Source organism: Halyomorpha halys, unplaced genomic scaffold, assembly GCF_000696795.3.
Source record: "Halyomorpha halys isolate HHAL.00 unplaced genomic scaffold, Hhal_1.1 Scaffold194.1, whole genome shotgun sequence".
Classification (NCBI taxonomy): Eukaryota; Metazoa; Arthropoda; class Insecta; order Hemiptera; family Pentatomidae; genus Halyomorpha; species Halyomorpha halys.
In genome coordinates, this window is record NW_027108392.1 from 1,650,920 (window position 1) to 1,670,084 (window position 19,165).

Below are 19,165 nucleotides of genomic sequence, written 5' to 3' on the forward strand. Positions count from 1 at the left end.
AAAAACGATAATGAACTATTTTTTTTTATGGTAAAACATTGTATTTAATGGAAATTAACATCGTAAAAGTTTTCATTTTTGCAATTACAATGTTTTACTTCCGAACATCTCAAATGTCTAACACAGTGCAATAAATTTCCTTTGTACATATTTTAACTAGGTGTACCATTAAACATATCTATGGCAGAAAGAGACATAGATTTGTTCCTTATATTTCTTTGTAAATGTTTTGATTTCTTGACTTTAATAATTTCTCTAATATTTAAAAAAAAATTGGGTTATATTTTCATTGATTTTTTTTTAAATACTTTAATGTGGTAAAAAAAAAATGTAAACTCAAATTAAAAAAAAAAAAAAAATCGAACACTTTTGTTATTTTGTATAACTTAAAATTTCAGAGCTATAGTACCACTTAATCGATTATCGATTTCAATTTTTTTTTACATATGTAGATAATTTAAAACATTGGAAAAAATGTGAAAAATTAAACGTTTTCTGAATTATTCAGATTCAATTAAAATATTAATGCAAATTTATATTGTATGGACTTTAAGGAGGTTAATGGTACATATTGATTTCAGTGTTTCATTTGTTAATGTTTTAATTTTCAATAAATCATAAATTTCATTAATTCAGAAAATAGCACTTTTTAATTTTCTCCAACGTTTTAGATTATCCTTATTAAAAAAAAAAACTTATATGTTTGTCGAGATAGTTGTACTATACATCAGTAATACTAAATGAAAAAAAAAATTATATTATCTCACAAAAAAACAAAAAAGTCCTTTTTTTATCCGGATAAATGAATATACATTTTCTATAATAAAAATAATTTTACAAAATAAATTAGTAAAACTAAAAATAACAAAAAAAATTGTGAATTTTAAATAATATAGATATATTATTATTCCCAAAAGATCAGTTAACCGCATTTTCAAAGAAATGTAGCAGCTAAACATATCTAAGTCTCTCAACCCAAGCGGCTAAGTGGCATACCTTAGTTCAAAAATCTTAACTCAAAAGTTCATTTTTAGTTTTTTTGAGTGTACAATTAAAATATTTGAAATAGAGTTAAATTGTAGAAGTAAGAATTAAATATCACACTAACGATCCCTATTTATTTTTTCAATTCTTAATTGCATTGCTATTTAATTTATCCAGAGAAATTAATAAATAAATGTTGTTTTTTCTAAAAATATTATAGAAATATTTAAAATGAAACGATTTTATCCATTGGCCTTAGTATGTAAGTCGTCAGTTTTCTCTGTCTATGAGGTTTAACATTCTTAAATACAAACCATGTATAATGAGAGGCAGTGTATCCCATACTATCATTAAACATCAAACGAAAATGTCGAATCTTATTCTCACGGTTCATCATAAAATAAAATTTGAGTTAATTTCATAGACTGGAATCGAACTCATATTTCTCTCTAGTGTGCCGGAGTATTAGTCCATCATGCTTTTTATATTTGATATCACTGTTTTTAACAGAAGTAATAAACTTTTAAAATCATTGTTTTACTTAGAAGAAGTAATGAACATTTAAAGTAAAATACCTTAACATCCATCGACCGGATGAATGTCCAATGATTGTTTTTGACTTTTGTCAAAATTTAATTCATGTGTACATTGCTAAGTATGATTATTAAAAATTCAAGAATTTTATCCACCTAGGCAAATAGGTACAAAGTAAAATAATTTTAGGTGTTGAAAAATTATTATTTTTAAATTAAAATCCAATTTTTTCATTTAATTTTATAGAATCAACAATAAAAGAAACAATCTAGAAATACTAAAGGATTTCATTATAATTGAAATTGGACTTAACAAGTCTTTACTATCATTTTTAATAAATGTTAATGATATTGTCTAATATGAATTTAAACACTATCAATTCAACCCGCTGAGACACGACGCTTCCCCACCTGCTTGCCACAACAATCAACCCATTGTTAGACACTACACAATTACTTAGGTCTCATTCGACGTAAGGATGGCCTCAGGACGACTTGTAAAACAAAAACACCTCAGTTCAAACAAGATATGTACCTCAACATCATTACAGTGATCATTTATCGACATATTTCATTTAAATCAAGGTCTTTGATGAATTGATCAAAATTGAAAATCATTTCGATGAAACAGATGGTTAATACATACCATCCTCTCTTATTCTTTCGTATTATTAGAATTACAGATGTCTAAAACCTATTTTAGAGATAAAATCAGGGCTATTCACTGGTGGATGATTCACTTACCGAAAATTGATGGAATCGTTTTCATACATCACTAATAAGATGTATGAAAAAAAAGTTTTTTGTCTGTTCATTATAAGATTTAAAATTAAGTAATTATTTGCTACAAAGGAAACTCATAGTATTCAAATTAGTTTGAGGGTCAAAAAAGCTAATGAGATAGATGAGATTTAATTATCTACAAAAATAAAAACTAATCCACATTCAATTTTGTTAAAGAAACTGATCACCGAACTCTTCCTAAAATTACACGTCCAAAAATTTGAAATGATGAGAAAATTTGATTTAATATATTTTTTTCCCCCTTTTTTAAAAACAAATTTATTTTATAAGTTAGGTTGATTTTTTTGAGGGGCGTTATGAAACTGAAAATGAACTCTGTTTTCTGTCATTACCTACAACCTTCTAGCATAATCATGTAATACCAGTTTTGTAGGATAAAAATTAAGAATATCCCAATATCCTCAACCTACCAACTTCTAAGTTTTATGGTATCAAAAGGACGTTATAATTGACTAAATGAATCTAATCATCTTCTAGATCTGATTGAATTTATAGTTGTTGAAATATATTTTAATTTCCTTTAAATTTAGTAACTGTATATTTTATTAGGGTCTTCAGAATGAGAGGAAACCCTCCACGCTGAATCTGACTGGCGAGTAGGTTGGTCGATGTACGACTTGTCACAATCTCACAAGAGATCATAACATTAAGAAAAAGGCAATCCTGCAGTGTACGTATGTTAGTTGTGAAGGAAAATAAAAGAAAGCCAAATTTAAGGTTTAAACGCGTTGACTTATATTTCAAATTCAAATTGACCTACAAGTGCCCATTTATACCATTTTGCATATTTTCAAGTCCTTTCGATCCCACAAATTTGAAGATAATAGGCTGTATACCCTAGGAGCTGATTTTTGTGCTACAAAACTGAAATAGCAAATTTGTACTTAATAGAAGAAAACGGAGTTGATTTTCGTTTTCATCTAACCAAAAGACATATATATCTCCCAAAATCATCAAATCAAATATCAAACAATTTTTTTTTTTAAACGATTTTAATTATATCACTCCAAATTATACTCCTAAGTATATATATATATATATATATATATGGTCTGTTCATAAAGTTTCAAAACTGGTCTCATAGTTAAAACTTTTTCTATAATGAACCTAAAATCTTCCATATGAGACCTCCGGCATCAACACACTGTCAGAGTTTTTTCCATAGATCATAGTCCCCCTGGCACTCTTAGAGCAGAAGACCTTTAATGCACTTCGTTGAAGCTGTACCGCTTGAATCGAGTTGAATCTCTTCCCTCTTGAGTATTTCTTGATTGGAGGATATAATATAAGGATGGGTTGTAGAGTGGCTGCGGATGTGTAACCGCATTGGTCAAAACTTCGCTAGTGCCAAGCGACGTATGATAGGGCGTATTGTCATGGTTAAAAACCAAATGATGTTTGATCTCTTAGTAGACTTGATCTTTCAAACGGACAGCAATCTTACAGTAACACGACGGTCAGTGTTTAAAAGTTCCATCATTTTGGCTTGTTGAGGGTTGTCCAATGTGGTTGTCTTCAACGTCCCATCTTCGATATCTGAACCTCTCATGCTACATGAAAACCATTGCATGGCTTATTCTTTATTGGCCCCTTAAATCATATCAAATGTCTCTGTAGTGTTTTTCTTCAGTTTCACTCAGCACTTCATTGAATACCGTTGCTCCAAGTACCGCTGGTTTTCGATGGATGTCACTCACGTTACTAACGATCCACCCACTGCAGCATTTCGGATACTACTGCTGCTTGTGCAGTCTGTTAGCGGATATCCCAAACTGCTTCTTTATGTTGGTGAAACCTGTCTGAGCGTTCTTCTCTCGTCATGAAAAAATCAGTCTTGAAACTTTATAACCAGATCATGTATATGCATATATAGAAATTATACAGCGTATAAAATGTGGTTCAACAACTAATATAATTGCAGCATGATCTCATCTACATTCATGATTTATATAATTAAAAGTATTATTTTCTTTGTTTGTTGTTATTCTTAACTTTATCATTTTTATGCAACTGAGATTTTGATGTTTATAGAATTAGGCTGTATATGTTTTTACTCCTTTTTTTTCATCTTATATAATTTGTTCATAATTTCTTTCTTTAAAAATAAGAAATATAGGCTTAGCGAACGCGAAGGTTTGAGGATACCACCACTCAGCTCCTACATACCTTCTACCGACCATCAAAACTCAAGTGAGCAAGGTCTGTCAATCGCCTGTACAATAGAATCCTCCCACCTGCGTCTCGGTCTACACCTCTTTGGTTCAACGCTAATTATCATTTATTTAAGTTAAGGATGAAAAATATCTCCTTCTGTAAAATAATACTATATAAATGAAATATAACTTTTAAAAATAGCATTTCACTACTGGGAGGTTCTTCTCATTTCTTTTATCGTATACAACAACATTTTGGAGCTCTTCTCTTATCATCAGCATCATGGGTAACTTATCTATAATATCTTTGACTTTTAATACATTCACATATTATTTTTTCTCACGTTTTAAAAATGTTTTAAACAATAAACAGAAACTTCTTCTTTTTTCAACTAGTAACTAAATGGCAATAAAACAGAAACTCTCCTAATTATCCTGACGATCATCTCCTGTAATAAAATAAATAAAAATGATGGAATCATTTCAAAAATACCTAATATAATAATTCATTATAACCTGTATAAAAATTTAACTTAATTTAAAAAACCTGATTTTATTTTTTAATTCCATGATTATATTCATGTAATATTGTATTGTAGTATAATTTTTAAATATTTACTTTCATGGTTGACGATAGCTACTACTTTTTTTCTTTCTTTTTTTTTAGTGAGAAAAAAGATACATAAAAATTTGAGTCCTGGAACTTTTTTTTTGTTTTTTTTCTGTATCTATGTTGGGCAACACGGTACTTCAGTTGTGTATAATTTATGTATTTAATGTGATTTAGCCTCATAATTTTTTTTAATAGATAAAAAACTGCTAATCCCTTTTTTTTAAGTCGATTAGTGTTGTTTTTACACTCTTTTATTGGATATTTGGAATTCTCCATTATAGAATTTGAACCAATTATATTATGAAGGTGGCTTTACACAAAGACAAATAAACAAAGTATAATTTTTTTTTCAGTAAAATTTTTTTGTGATTTATTTTTAAAAAATATATAAGAAACTAAAAATCATTCTCCTTATTTTAAACACACGAATAAGTAACTAGTGTTTTTTTCGGGTAGCGATCTTCTTGAGAGAGACAGTGTTACTTTCGTACTGACAAGTCACCGGTACCGTGGCGGGCCTCCGGAGCCTTCAGCGGGCGCGGTGCGAAGACGCAGAAGGCGAGCGGTAGATAGCGAAAGGGCCTAAAGGCGAAAGTAATAGGCGGCAAAAATAACAAATGTGCGAGAAGTGAATGAAGATATAGAAGAAATAAATGAAGGCCTATAAGAAAACTGGTCCTGAGGGAGTGGTGGGGGAATATTGATTGGTGGTGGGGGTAGCCGCTTCCCCGCCGCCCCAGTCCCCCACAGACCTCCTATCGTACAACATGGATATCAAACTGGGTAATTACCAAACTACTTTTATTTTATTCTTCTTTTTATATTTTTTTTATTTTTTTATTTCAGGTTGTTTTTGATCTCTTAATATCTTTTTATTTTCTGTATGTGTCATCTTGTTTTCGAATACAATTTTTCCTCGACGATTTTTCTTTTTTTTTTTTTTTAAATTATCTTTTTTATTTTATTTGAGAATATCTTCACCGGTAGAATACTGTCTACAAGTGTAGCCCATGTGTACCAGTGTTGAGCTGACTCAAGTATACTACTCTAGTTTCAATAGTGACAATAGTGTATATTACTCTGGAGAGAGGATATACTTTATTTGCAGTCGTTACAGTCCAACTTCACAGACTCTAAGGCCTTGCATCCTTAATTTCTGTGTTCGTACCACCTTTCTCGTTTCAATGCGCACTTGAAACTGCTAAAGCCCGCCAAAAGTGTTCTAACTCACCTTCCATTTAGATATGAGATAATTCTCGTAATCACGCTCTCAAATCTCAGTAAGAAATTGATTATTTAAAATCCGAACAAATTTATATCTTTTTAGGGATGACTTAAGATTGTTATTATCGACAATTTGGTGTTTTGACTGAACCTGATATGACAGCGATATTGTGACGGCCTTAGACGTAATGATAAGATAGTTTTAATGTTGGCACAATAAAAAGCGGCTGTAGATAAAAAGTTATTTTCTCAGAAAAGCCGGCGTTGTCATGTTCTCTTTTAGCTACCTGTTCCCAATGCTAAGTCTATGACGTTTCCTAGACAGTATTTTATTGGAGAATATCATTGAATAAATACTCCGATACTTGACTTATATGTTTTATCAGTGCAAATAAGCTTAGATTTTCATAGGTAATTAATTGCTCTAGTTTGAATTCAGCTAATTTTTGCACAGTTCCAGGATGTGAGTGGATTCTATTCCAATAAATTCGGCTTACGATTTAACAATCTTTCCCATTTTCTATTGTTTGAAGTTCGTAACTTTTGTTTTCACATCTTTCATTTCTTATTTCGGTTAAACTTTTTTACGATTCCATGCGCCCTCTGCTTCATTGCGAATCCTGACTGTGTGTTTTAGAAACATTTGTTTTATATTATTTTTTCCATTGCTTTATAAGTTATTTTGAAGCACGATCAAATAACTTGTCATGTTTGAAATGCTATGACTGTGATAAATTTATATGCATGAGTTATTTCTTGTTATTTGTCATTCTGGTTGTATAAGCAAGCTTTTTGGTATGCCTTTCATATATTACATATTAACAAATAATTTATTATATATTTAAAATATTTCAATATATTTTATATGTTTAGGTTGCATTTACAAGGATTAGTGTATAGTTATTATTTTGTAAAATAACTATTTGGCCAAGAAAAAGTTAAATCGTATAATAATTAATTGCTTTTGAGGACTCTAAAGAGACAACTTGTCTGTTTGAATATTTATTTTATCTGATTTAGGTTGTTTGATTTTCCGTATAATTACACATAATTACATTCAAGCAATAATCCTGAATATATTTTTCCTTTTATTTACATCCAGTTATTTTTGGTAGTAACTTTTAGTAATTCTACATCAATTTTTATGGTTTGTAGGTATAGGTACTGTATGGTTTGTGTCTCTAAATTATTATTTTATCCAAGTTTATTTTTTAAAATATTGTTTTTATTTAAACTAGTTACGCTATTTTCTATATACTATGTTCCAGAGTGAACTTATTTTAAAACGGAAAGTATATCAATTATTCCTTTATTTATTTTTTTAATTAGCATCTAATGATTGAAATTTCTGGGTGATCGATAGTTTTTAGTTGTGTTGTATCTCCTCCTTTTTTTCGCCAGTTTCCCGAGATGCCTTTGGTTATCTGTCAGCTGATGGTACGAACCCTGAGAGTGTTTACCGAGACTGACGCATGCGGTCTCGCCAGTGTGCCGCCATTTTTTTACTTTTTTCCTCCCCCCTATGCAAAACTCCCCACCACCTAGGGGCTGTTTTTTTGCCGGACCTTCGACCCGACACAGGGCAGGCCGTCTGCACTCTCGGAAGACCTGCGTGTTCGGGGTGCACTACGAGACTGTAGGACCTGTCCCTATCCCATTGTTCAGGGTTGTCTGAGCCCACATAAAGGTTGATTATGGTAGTCTTCAATAGGGAGCTGTGACGTTTCATCTATCATGGCTAGATCTGATTGGTCCTAAGCCTGGGCTTTAGGAAAGCTGATCTCTTTTTGTTATTAACATTATTTAATTTGTATAATTATTATTGAACTTAACTTTTTTTAAAAACTTATACCGTTCAAAGATATGTTAAATAAGTGCAATAGCTTATGAAAATACTTTTATATAAACTACGCATTATTTGTACTCCAATGATTGAAATATTTATTTAAGGTGTCCTATATCTTTGAAGAATTATAAGGACGTGAGAGGGAAACAAAAATATACTTATCGAATTAAGTGTGGTATTTATTATTGTAACATTCTACCATCAAAATGTTAATTGATAATTTCATTATAAAAATTAGGATGGACATTGAATTTATTTTAATTGGATTGAGTTGTCTAGTTGTACTTCATTGGTTGATATTTAAATTTATCTGTAATAGATGGTGTATATAAAGTCACAGCAATTTTTTTTAAATAAATATATCAATACCATTAAATACAATTAATTCAATAACATTTTTACTTCTGAATTGTATCTTCTATATTTTAAAAGACATTTGAGTAATTGAAAGACGATTTTAGGGTGAATTAAAATTAAAATATATGTATATTTATTTAAAAAAGAATATTTATTTTTATTTATTGTTCTATTATTTGGATTTATGAATACTTTTTTTAATTGTATACAAAAATAATACCTGTATTAAATTATTGAAATAATTAATGCTCATATAAAAATTAAACGAATTTATTGGATTTTGATTTATTTTATTATCCCATTGTCTTTTATAAACCAATGTATTATTTTCAGCAAATAGTATCATTTAGCCTCTCTGTTCTTTCATTAAACAATAATTATGATAAGTATTTTTCTTTTGGCCTTATTTTGTCTTTTAATATCTAGTGTTTTATCCCGAATTTCTTCTTTAGACCCTTTTGTCTCTACTGATTATTCCATTCCGTCCCTCCTCTCTCAAAAAAAGTCGAAATTTCCTCAGGGAAAGAAAAACATGGGTTCCCTTTTTTCAACACCCTCCCATCTACAGGAGTGGATCTCGTTAAAGAGGAAATTAGGCCACTCGGAGGGTGGGTGGAAAATTCTTTCCATTTAATTTTGAGAACGGTTAGGATAATTTATTCTTTTTTTTTTTTAATTTATAGTTTTTAATATTAGCTTAAAATAAATTTAATTACAAAATTTGTTCCGCTTTATCTCTTTTAATTTATGGAAATTTGAAATTAATATTTTTATTACATTAGATTAAAAACATTAAAAATTCACCACCCCAGAATGGATTTATTTAGATTTTTATGAGTTGCATTACTAATTAGGAACTAATAAAGTAATTTACTGTTTAAATTTTATTACATGAAGATATTACAGCTTGTGGGGTTGTTACAAGCGCCTTGGGGTGGGCGTGCCACCATACCCGCAATACTTCACCCCTCCAACTCCTTGTACATAACGTGATGCGAGTATGTAATTGTTTTCACTATTAGTCAATTTTAATGTATTAAATTTTTATATTTAAACCAAACGCTTTTGGGTTTGCTTGTTCCGAGACTATTGTAGAGAATAGAATTCCGGAAACCTTGAACAGAAACTTCACAATTTTGTATTATTTTACATGTAATAAAAATCCTAAATAATAAAATAATTAATGATCTAAAATTATTTTAGTTTTATTTTATAATTAAATTAATATTTATAGTAGTCATAAATAGAGAACGACTTAGAATTTAAAAAATCATATAAGAAAAATAAGGGTACATTCGAACGGTCTAATTCTTTTAAATCTTTAAGGAATATATTTTTTCTTAATTAAATATATTTTATTCATTATCTTGTTTTTTTAAATATTCATGCAATTATATATTTATTTTTTAAACTTCTTATTTATGAGACTGTAGTATTGCTTACTAGAATATAAATAGCGCTAGACTCAATTACTTAAGATATAAAACGTTATTTCTCTCATATTAATTCTAGTAGTCATTTACTTGATAAGTGAAAATTAATAATTATTATATTACACAATTACATCAGGAAGCAAATAATCTTGAAACATATCAATGTTAAACGTATAAGTGGCCTCTGATACAGTATTTTGTCGAAATTAATTATTTTATTTATATATGACAGCTCAACTTCCTTTATCTAAAATAAAACGATTTGTTGTATTTTTACATTGTATTTCAACTGCTTGAGGTTACATATAGGTGCTAACTCTCTTTTCAATTTATTTTTACGTATTAATGCACACATAAATAAACTTTTTAATGGTACTATTAATATTTGTAAAGAGTCTTGGGTTTAGTAATTAGTAAGAAAGTACCGTTTCTCTGCTTATGGTTATACTAGAGGAAGATATGGTCATCCTCCCCAGATTTATCCTTCAACTGCATGAAGTGTTAGGTACCCAGTTTATACGACTTTGTGCGGCCCTAAAGGACCTTCCGACCCCACAGTAGATCCATGACTATAATACATTATCTACTGCAGCTGAAATTTTCTGATACATGCCATTCCAATTTTTTTTTTTTGTTACCAGAAACATTTTTGTTTATCTACACCTCTGGCCTTCTTTGTTAAATTATCTTTACTGAATTTTGAAAACATATATCTTTTTGTTAGAGCTTAGAGAGTTTAGGGTAATTATGCATTAATTACCCTTTGTGTGAAACATATTGGTAATTTAAGGTTAGTACAAAAGATGGAAAATGTCACAGCATTCAGATATTTATTAAACCAATAAAAATCATCTCGTAGGGTAATTTCTAATTAAGTGGAGAATTCAAAATCAGAAAAAAATTGTAAAATTCATTATATTGATCATGAAAAATAATAAATATGGAACTTTTTTTGGGAAGTTATTCTCAATGACCTTTTTAGTATAAAATTCCTTTATGATATGTTTAAAAATTTAAATTCATAGTTAAAAATTGGAGGTAAAAAAAAAAAAGCATTGATAATTGAAGGTAACGTGTTTGATAATTATTAGGTATTGTTACAAAGGAAAAGAATGTACCCTACTGCACATCTCTTGTTTTATCCTCTCTCCGAATAACTGAGAACTTTCGGCAAAGTTTCCTTCATTGCCGCAACTTTGTTGTCAACTTCCGTAAGCCGCCACTTCTCTGGGTTATTGCATCTGTTGCCCATTTTGCCAGACAGTTGTCTGACTTCACAATGAATAACATCTTTTATGGAGAAATATATATATATATATATATATATGCATATTCGGGACTTAATGTTTTCAAGGTCTATTAACTATCGTATCAGATTCCGTTGCATAATGAGATTACATAATTCTTTCCAAAAGCTGACCATTACTTGCTTCCATATCCCTTGGGTTCTGCTCCTGCAACTGTTTCTCAATTCATCCACTACAGTATGCATTGCTTATTAGACGTCTTCTATGATATGGTCGACAATGAAGAATTATTTGATTGCTACTATGACGCATGATCTCATTGGACATGACTAATTTCAGTCGGCGACATGAGACCGAAAACTATATTTGAGATGCCGCACAGAGATGATAGATAAGGCATACCAACGAACGGAAATGGTTTGTCAAACAAATTATTTATGAGGTTTTGCAGGATATATAATTTTAGTTCCACGATTTTTTACCGTTTATTTATATTCAAATATTATAAGTTATCTGTTTTAAGGATTATCTACATTTTTATTTTCATTCCCCTTCCTTGCAGATCATTCTGTATCGACCTATTGAAGTGAGGACTAGAAATTTTTCAGTGTAGCTTAGGAGTGGACTTTTTTAAATATAGCTAAATTATAAACCTATGTCATGTTTATATTTTTGTTTTATTAGTTAAATATTTATTGATATTCTTGAAATATTTATTCAATTCTATTATCTTTCTGTCATCAAAACAGATATAAAATTCTTACTTTTGAAAAAAAAAAATTATGAATGTGTTAACATTTATACATTTTGTTTAGTGAAAATAATAAAAGTTGCCTTATATGATCGAATATGTAAAGAATTGCAAATATTTGTTTAAATATATTCATATTTTTAAATTTTATTTTTCTCCTCAGCTTCTCGTTAGTAGACGGAATCCATTAAAAATGTATCAATTATAAAAATAAAAAAATTTCTATTGGTAATTTTTATTCTTAGTGTAAATATGTAGGAAGCAATATATACTTATTAAATTTATAAACAATTAATTATAAACCTAAAGTTAAAATTAATTTTGCTTTCTGAAGTAATTTTTTGTTTTTATTATTTAATTATTCATCCTGTTTTATTTTATTTTCCTTTAACTATTATTTTGGCTCCATTCGTTCCTGCTCCCTCATGAATTCAAAGTAAAAACGTAACTTTATAGCCTTAGCCTTCCACATTTTTTTTTAAAAACTAATTTTATTACTACTTCTGAGACATAAAATGTTGATATCTCTGATTTAGTTAACAAAATAAATTGAGAAGGTTGATTATTATAATACGCAACCTTACGAAAATAACTTGATATTTCTTTTAGGCTACATGATTTTTTTTTCTCTAAAGAATAACACAAAATGACTTTCCTGTTTTGTTAAACTGAAATTTGAACGATGGAGAGAAATTTAAGGTTTTATTCATTCCGTTTTAGAAAGATAGATACATTTATTTTTTCTTTTAAATACTAAACGAACTAATTTACAATAATAATTAATTATTTAATAATATTCCTCGTAATAATATATTATCAAAACTCTTGATTAAATAAAACAAAAAATTAAAAATCCGAAATCAATTTGCTTTCCTGCTAGTTTTTATTACTTAATTTTTTTTTTTTTTTGTACCGGTCAATAAAGGTACCAAAACAGTTAAAGAAAACTATTTATTGTTAACCAACACTTTGCAGGCAAAACAGATCATTCATATCAGCCCTGAATAACACCTGCAAAGTGGTTTTAAAAACGTTGGTTAACAATAAATAGTTTTTTTTTACTATTTTGATACCTTTATTGACCGCCATTCGGACTATCTTCCTCAAATTTTATAATAGGCTTGGTTGGTTTTGAAATACTACTCATTTATAGTATTTACCAAAACTGTTTTTTTTTTCTTTATCTCATAACTAATTTATTTTATTTTATTAAAATAGACATTTTTAAAAATTGGTTCATTTTCCTTTTAAAATTCATTTCGGTGAACAGATATTATAAAAAATTTATATTCAATGCAAATTTGATAGATTATTAAAAGAAAAAGTTTCTTAAAAACATAAAAAAAGGTTTTACAAATATTTATGAAATTTTAAAGTTGTATTCCTCCAGAATAAAAATTAAAATCTGATTGAAACTCTTTTGAAATTAAAATTTGTAGTTCTTTTCAGTGCCTGCTTTGGAATTATGAGATAAGTTATATGTTACTGATTATATCAAATGGTAAGTAGCTAAGTTGAATACAGTTTTACAAGACGAAGCCTCGATGGAAAGTGTTGTAGCGAGAATAAAACCGAAAGTGGACAGAGCTAAGCGATGGCTAGTGTAGCGGGCTCCTCACTCTCGGTTTCCTTCGTAGTCAACTTCGCCATTCCTCGTGTTCGTTCCTCCTCACCTACTTCTTGCACTCATCTGGATTTGGCTCTGGTCATATCTATTGATTAAAAATGATTTCAAAGGAGGCTGGGATCGTCGATGTACCTAGGCAAAGAAACCTCTGATTTGTCGAGCCTTTATTTATGTTTATTTAAAAACCTATCATGTTCCTATTATAATATATTCAGTGTAATAAGTAGGAGTGTCTCTTGTCTTTTAATCTCTTAATTAAAATAATTAAGATTTATTTTTCAATTTGAAATTATTTTATTTCTTAAAAATATAAAAAGTATTACTCATTGTTAATATACCTTGTATTAACAATCAGTTAGCTTGCTATAAGCTGAGCGAGACCTTGGGGGAGTTACATAATATTTTTGCCTGCATTTACTACGAATAGTTCAAAAAGCTTTTTCCTTGTTATGTCTGACCGGTGCAAGAATAAGAATAGTTAGATTCATCATTTAATTATTGAGTAATTAATTTCTTACAAACGTATTTGCCGTTTTAATTGTACCAAACTGTGATCCTGAATCTTTCCTCTTCAGCGTTCACTGAATCACCTTAACTTCATAGTATTCGGTTTATTTTCAATCGTAAATTTTTGTAATCGAAAATAAATAGTTGTATGGGATTACTATTTTTTACTAACTATTTGGTTTTCTGAGAGGAAAAATGTTACAAAACATAGAATAAAACAATATATTAACTTTTTATATATATATATATATATATTCCATTATTATGGTCAAACTTTGAAAATGATAAAACAAATAAAATACATTTTTCGACAATTTCAGACATTTATTATTATTTTATCTTTGAAACTATTAAATGAAATGAGTATGAAGTATGAAAAGAGTACGAGAACTACTGAATTGGGTTAAAATATGATATATTACAATAACTCCTCTACATACATGAATACACTTGGATTAATTTTTAGTTGAATAAATTTAAGTATTGATAAAAAAATTTATAATTATTTTTATGTTATAATTTATTGATAGTTTATTTATTTATTTATTTTTTATATATAATTTCAATGTTCCTATATTATAGATTATATTTTTAGTTTATTCATATTATTTTATTATCTTTCAATATTTGAAATTGACACCATGTTATCTTTTTATTTTTATTTTAGCTAATATTTTTTATTTTATTTTGTATACTAAGATTTTTCAATTTATTCGTTTCTTTCTTAATTTTGTTTTTCTTATCTTGTGCTTACTTTTTTTTTGTTATTTTACTTACTTGGCAAACTTCCTCAATATGCCTTTATCATTAATAAATAAAAATAAAAATAATGATTCAGTAATAATAGCTTCTACTTCTTGTAGATATTCATATTTAAGCTAGTATTTTTTTCCTTTTCTTTTTTACACTAAGATTTTTCTATTTTTCGTCTGTATATAACTTTACTATAACAATAAATAAAATGAAGAATATGTTAACAAAAAAAAATGTTTAAAGTCCATTATACTCTTCACTAGTTGACTAAATTCCAGTAAATTTCTCTCCACTTATTAAGATTTTTTTTCTTTACTGGCTTCCTATAAAATTATTTGTCTTTATTTACTTAGATTTTTATAAAGTTTCATTTTAAAATCTTTTTTAGTCTTAATTATTCCAAAATGTATATTCTCAAAAAATTGAGGAGGCCTTAGACTTTTGATCTGAATTATTAAAAACAAATTACCATCTGCTTAAACGTAGAATTTTGAAGTATTCTTGTTATAATCTTGGGAATGTTACTCGTTGAGCAACAATTGTTGGATGTTGAGAGTGGTTAGTAATGTTTATGTAAATAAAGAATCCTTGTATACGCCTATCATTTTGTTTATTACTCTTCTGCCAATGAACAACCGCAGATGGTGATGTTTTCATCCAGCTGCACTATCAAGGATGTTGGTAATTATAGTCGCGAGGGACTCACGAGAAAATCCTCAATAAATTTTCCGAAGAGGATTTTTATCAGTCTTTTTCTTTCGTAATATTCTTTATGGAATTTACATTATGAAATAGCCAATTTGGATATTAACTAAATGCAAGTTTCTGTTGAGAGTATAAGAGAACGATTAATTTTTATCAAGGAAAAACCTTAATACAAAAAAGACATAAGAAAATAATGATGGTTTATTGGAAACAAGTGTTAGTATCTTCTAAATACGTTTACCTGAAATGTTAATAAAGTTCTCCAAAATATCATATACTTTATATTTATTTAAACTGCTGCAAATTAAACAAATGGCTATATTGTGGCTGTGATAAGGACTAATGATATAAATTAGCAGGTAGTCACCCCGGGCCTTCATATTAATTTTATTTGCGGCGCAACAGGTGTCTGCTATCGACCACAACCCGTCTATGCCTTTCACGACTTCATATGCCTTAGTTGATTTTATTGTATAAATATACTCTCATTCTTCTTATTGTTGTTGATGTAATTGTATTAAGGTCCGGTTATAAATAAATCAGAAATTTATTTAAATAAGTGTCATGAATTTTGATACATTTTCGTACTGAGGTCGTTTTGAGTTATTAAACAGACTTTTTTCATGTCCATAGTAATTCAGCATACCTGAAATAGTCTTACATGAATAAATGGCGTTTCTAATATGAAGCTTAGTCAGCTCAATTTAACTATTTTTCATAACGGGTCTATTACGTATTACCATCCAAGCAGCTATGGAAAATATGCTCAGTGAAACAAAACAATTGGAATAAAACAATTTTATTGCGTTGTATCATTTAAATATTATACTCTGATGTTTGTCAATGCTGATCTAAACCCAGTTCCTGTTGAAAAAATAGAGACATTTTAGTGCAATACTTTTAAATAAAAGACTTCCAAAATCCACAACTTTGTGATAAGAAAGTAATGATAAATTTATAAATTTATTTGTCATCAAAACTTTTTATATTTAATGTGAAGAGTGACATAATATGGTAATTTGATAAATTGTTGTCATGGGCAGAATAGCCAGCAAAAATTTTAAAATTATTAATGTGAGTGGTAAATTTGTATTTAAGATTGTCCTTGAGAATGGTCGAATTGGCTGAAACGTTGGGCTTTTGAAGAAATAAAGAATGTTTTGATACTTAACTTGAATCACTTCATTTTATTTAAACAATAATTGTAAACATTTCAGTATTTTTAATTCCACTTACCTATGTATAGAATGTACGTCAGGGAATGTCTTGCGATCGTGCAAAATTTTTTAATCATTTTTCATTGGAGATAAATGTTTTTTAAATATATTCCTTACTTCTTTAAATATTATCATAATTTGAATAAAATCATATTTTTATAGTAAAACGTTCGTGCTGTTCGTTACTATGTATCACTGAATTTGTAAAAACAGTTTAACAAAATCGAACAGCATATAATTCATTTTAAAACAGTGCATTTTGATCAACTCTTTGATGGACAGTTTTTCTTCTTGTTGCTACTTAAACTTGCAATTTTTAATTTATGATACCATGTAATGGTTTGGATGTTTTCACTCTACGATCTTGCCACATAATTAAGCACTTATTTTTCGCATTTTAACCAGTGCAAATAGATATAACAAACATGTCAAAAGATTTTCTTAAGTATCTTTCAGTATTATAACAGTGAAATAAATTTATAAAATTTTGATTTTATTAAACTATTATTATTTTTTATTTTTATAAATAATTTTAATCTTTTTTTTTGTTACAACGAAAATAGATAAAAATTAGCTGTTTCTGATAGCAATGGCAAAACAAACTGCATATCTAGTTGTATTATTTATATTATTATAGTAAACAGTTAAAACGAGCGTTTTCCCGAAGTGTTAAACGTATTCATTGGAAACACCTAATGGTATTACGCACTTCGCCTTCCACAACACGTAGTTAATTTTTTAAAAATTAAAAATAAAGAAATATAAATAAAAAACTTCGTTACTTTTTTCTATTTTGTATGCATAGTTTTGTATTTATTTGCAACCCTAATATGTCTGGTCGCTGTGATTCTACACAATTGGATCGCTGGTTAAGTTTTGAAACTTCTAAACCGAATTATATTATTAGGAATCAAGAAACAGAAATTAATGAAATTTTCAATATAACTTTAGTACAATTTTTATTATGACAGAATTTTCTTTTTCGTTTAGGTATTAAAAAAGGCAAAAGAAATATATTGTGATTTTTAAAGTATATGCAATGTTTATTTGTACAAGCATACTCCGAATTACGAATTAACGACTTCGTACTGCGATTATATCCCCATTTATTTTACTAAAATCAGTTAATAATCAACTCCACTATCAGCTAATTACGATTTTCAGTCTGATTATCGCCGAAGGAAAAGATAAAAAGTTACACAAGCCACTCTTCATAAAGATAAATATTTCTATAAATTGTGGTTATAAACTAAGGTAAACGGGTTTCTCCTAAAAATGGAGTTTAAATAAGATTTATGTGAAAAAGCCGCACGGTAAACACCGTTAACAAAAGCCTTCACTCAAGTCACCACAACAGTTTTTTGTGTGGTTATGTCCGCCTGTGGTTTTTCCTATTTACAATGCAGATTAGGCAAAGTGTACTTTTCACTTACTAGAAACTGCGATTTCTATTATCAATATCTTCTTAGTCTTTTCTATGAATGATCATATTTATAACAGGTTCTTGTTGGTTAGAAAAAGTTAGTATGTATTACAAAACAAACCGTATCTGTGGTAGATAGGGTTAAGCCTTCTTTCTAACCTGTTCCGATAAAAAATTACACTTGGAAGCTGGTAATTTCAATACCTACAAATAGGTAACCACGGAGTTTGCAAAATATAGGTTAGGTACACAGAATACTAAAATTAAGTTGCAAGTGATGTACAGGTGTATCATTTCGATAAATAGTTAAGTCGATCATAAAGAAAAAAAATTTTCATCATTAATTAGACAATTGCAAATTTTTTTCTAATATAGCTGGATTGTAACGTTGAGAATCAGAGTAGGCATTCCTGCATTTTATAACATATTTTATAGAATTGCCATTTATTTTAAAACCAGGAGACATATCCAGTTTAATCTACTAGACTAATAGAATTAATCCATATTTCATTATTAAAATTTATTATCATTTACATAAAACGGCTGAGAATAGGTCGTTTTTATGTTAAAGATGAATCAATACAATAAATTGCTTTATCTAAATTGTTCTCGAGAATGTTTTCTTTTCTTTTTTTCTTTTTTTTGTCTCAAGTAAGTAACACTTCAAAGTTCATCTTCGGTATCTTAGATAATATGATTTTCGAGATATTCAGAGCAAATAATACTCAATACATTTTATTTATATACTTATATTTCAATGTTAAAATTATCTATTGGTGTTAAAACTTTGAAGTGATTGATTAGTATGTTATCATGATTATTAATCAGTCTTTCATATACATATGAACGGTAACTTTTTGTACAATTGTTTATTGTGGCAATTACAGATTTAACAATACTGAAATTTGACTTCAGATATATTCCCTGCCATATAAACTCTACATCTACACAAAACTATTGATTTCTTGTATATATTTCTGATTATATA

The 19,165-nt window shown here is 28.4% G+C and overlaps 1 protein-coding gene across 3 annotated transcripts in view; it reads left to right on the top strand.

Annotated features, from left to right (window-relative positions):
- Positions 1 to 5,785: 5,785 nt before the first annotated feature.
- Positions 5,786 to 19,165, top strand: part of LOC106679324 (uncharacterized) — an 80,931-nt gene continuing 67,551 nt past the window's right edge. For all 3 annotated transcript variants that reach the window (XM_014418421.2, XM_014418423.2, XM_014418424.3), the window contains exon 1: positions 5,786 to 5,870. The gene's annotated coding sequence lies outside the window, so the exon portion shown is untranslated. The remainder of the gene's footprint in view (positions 5,871 to 19,165) is intronic.